This window comes from Rhinopithecus bieti, unplaced genomic scaffold (genome assembly GCF_001698545.2).
Source record: "Rhinopithecus bieti isolate Rb0 unplaced genomic scaffold, ASM169854v2 scaffold_72277, whole genome shotgun sequence".
Classification (NCBI taxonomy): domain Eukaryota; kingdom Metazoa; phylum Chordata; class Mammalia; order Primates; family Cercopithecidae; genus Rhinopithecus; species Rhinopithecus bieti.
In genome coordinates this window covers 1-3067 of record NW_016871022.1, presented here as the reverse complement: position 1 = coordinate 3067, position 3067 = coordinate 1, and the positions used below count along the sequence as shown (strand labels likewise).

General features: G+C 33.6%; 1 long non-coding RNA gene across 1 annotated transcript in view; it reads left to right on the top strand.

The window, feature by feature from the left end:
* Nucleotides 1-1672, top strand: part of LOC108525578 (uncharacterized) — a 4684-nt gene extending 3012 nt beyond the window's left edge. The window contains exon 3 of the long non-coding RNA XR_001884298.1: nucleotides 1614-1672. This is a non-coding gene — a long non-coding RNA (uncharacterized LOC108525578). The remainder of the gene's footprint in view (nucleotides 1-1613) is intronic.
* Nucleotides 1673-3067: the final 1395 nt, after the last annotated feature.

The window sequence follows — 3067 nt, the reverse complement described above, 5'->3', positions numbered from 1 at the left end:
CTTGAATTCTAACTTTTTTAAAATATTTTCTGATTTAAAATATAAAATATTATTTGTATGTAATAAGTATGTTGCCATAAATTTTCAAATAAACATGCCAATATTGAAAGCTCATTACACAAACTTTTAAATTAATTTTGTATATATTTTTTACATGAGTGAATCAAGAAAATTTCTGAGGATAAACTAGAGGATACAGAAATGTAGGCATATGATTACACCACATGGATATGGAAAACAATGAATATTTTATTTAGTATTATCCCCTAAGTAAATATCCAAGCTGATCAATTTGTAACACATTCAGTGATGAGATGTCAGTTCTGCATTCAGCTGAACTCTCATCACAATGGTGTACCATCTCAATTGTAGGACAAATTAAAGAACATGATGAATGTAATGCTATAAATTATTCTAATGTATTTCATTAAACATATGGTGTAGGATTCTATGTTCAGCTTTGACATTTATTTTCTCAGGGTCATGATTTGCTCCTCTGATCAAAATCATTTATGCTTTCATCACTCAGCATATACATATTAATATCAACACATTTTGCATGCAAAACACATTCCCACTTTTGAAATCTTAAATGCATGTTTGATGAACCCTAGATTCCTAGTTTCTTCAGTGTATTTCTGTCATGTGAGTGTCCTAAACAAACAAAAGAAAATCTCCTAAATCTAAAGGAATCATTCTCAAAGCTGAGCAAGAGGACTCAGTTAGATACTATCACTGGGTTCATTTGTGGTTGGTTTTGTTATATTTACCTACGACTAATAATAAATCTCTTTTGCTTTAGAGTCTACTGAAAAGCCCTCTGACTTTGAGGTATTGAGTTTTATAATTTTATCTTGAATTATTTATTAACTATGTATTTTGTGTACATTCGTTATTAATCATTTTCTTCTAAACCCATTTAGCCTGCCATTGAAATGCAAAACTCTGTTCCAANGCCCTGTTATTTTTTGCAAGGACTACAGTGTAAGGCAGATACTTTGAATTTGATTCTTTTTGAAATATGCACACGATTGAATTTTTTTGGGAATATGATTTATTTTCTTTGCTCAGTAACCCAGTCAGTAGTCACATGAAGATAAAAGATAAGCATGATTTACAGAGCGTATTTGAGGTTTTCTCTTGAAATGTTTTGGTTTTCAATATGTGAACAGCTTTAAATCTAATTACCTTTAGAGTAAAAAATTTTGTTTTAAAAAGAGTTTAAATAAAAAATATGATGCTTGTTATTATTATTTTTAAATGGAAATTATTTATTGAGGCAGGCTATGGTGTCTCACACCTGTAATCCCAGTATTTTGGGAGGGCAAGGTGGGCAGGTCACTTAAGGTCAGGTGTTGGAGACCAGCCTAGCCAACATGGTGAAATCCTGTCTCTATTAAAAATACAAAAATTTAGCCAGGTGTGGTGGCTAATGCCTGTCGTCCCAGCTACTCGTGACGGTGAGGCAGGAGAATCACTTGGTCTTGGGAGCCGGAAGTTGCAGTGAGCCTAGATTGTACCACTGGGCAACCCTGTGAGGCTTTGTCTCAGAACAAAACAAAACAAAAAAAATAGTAAAAAAAGAAATTATTTATTGATATTATCTTTAACAGATTATCTCTGTGAGTGATACACAGAATTATGTGTGTTTACCTGAGGCTACATATCAAAAGAAATAAAGACAATAAATGGCAAAATAGAAGGTAAGAACCATTTTTTATTTAAAATATCTTTTGACCAATTATTTGTCTAAAAGCATGAGGACTGATATACTCTGACAGCCAAAGAAAATTATTTTTTAAATGCCTAGCATGGAAGGACAAAAGGAGTGAAAGTTACATGTCTTCGCAGGTGTTAGCAACAGATTATATTGAGAGTGCCAAAAAAAGAGCTGAATTATTAGTTTAAATTCAATATACCTGAGGAAAGGAGTACAAGAGGGAATGAAGACAGAGGAAGACAGGGAGTACATGAGGGAACAAGAAGCAGGTTTATATAATGGAGAATGGTAAAATAAAATAATTCTTTAGAGAAAGATAGAGCATGGTTAGAAAGCTGGGAAGAGTAAAAGTGACCTTCTATTTCCAAAATTTGCCAGGGAATTACAGCAAACATGTTATCACTCCTGTCTTTCTCACTGGTGGGAAGGCATTAGGGATGGAAGCAACTGACCATAGAGAGTTGTCTTTTATCTGCAACAGGTGAATATAAGCATATTGGCACAGCCATGCGTGTATATAATTTGTCATATACACTCAGTATAGACCACAAGTTTTCACACTTTATAAAATCAGCTGAATACCTTTTAACAGTGCACGTTGTGATTCAGCAGACTTGGGATTCTGGCATTTTAATAAGTTCTCAAGTGATGCTGTTGCTGGTGGTCCTTGGACCTCACTCTTAAGTAGCAAGAGAATAGCCTTTCCTTTGGAAAATCTGGAAGAAGGGCAATTGGATAGAAGACATAACAGGGTCAAGGGAAAGCATTATATTGCTTTTATTTCTGCATCTGTTTCTGGCCAGAGGGGAAAAGAGGTAAAGAAATAATAATTACGGGTGTCAGATACTATTCCTAATCAAAGAGAAAGAAAGTGTTGGGAAAATTGATTTTAAAAGATGTTGAATGGGAAAATCAAGACCACAGGTGTGGACATTATTTTGGCTAAGAAAGAGGGGTTGTGAGGCAGGAAACGGGGCAAGAAAGAAGATAGCCAGACAACTTTGGAGTTTCTGAATAGGAAATTTGAGTGAATTCACTTCAGATGCATTTACAATATTTGCACTCCAGAAGATTAGATTTTGGGTACTCCAGAGACTACCGGAAGCGGAGGATTACTAGAATTGGAGTAAACTATGGTGACTTTTAGTTTTCTCTATCACTATCAGGCATAAAAGGTATATATTTTGTTGATATTAACTATTCAAATGAGAGGTATTTGAATCTAAGAGCATTGGCTTTATTTTAATGAAGCAAATTGTTTTGGTAAAATTGTTGTTCTATGAAAATCCATTAGACACTTTAATAAAGCAGAATAATTTTAGAAACAAAAAAATACTGAATTTATTA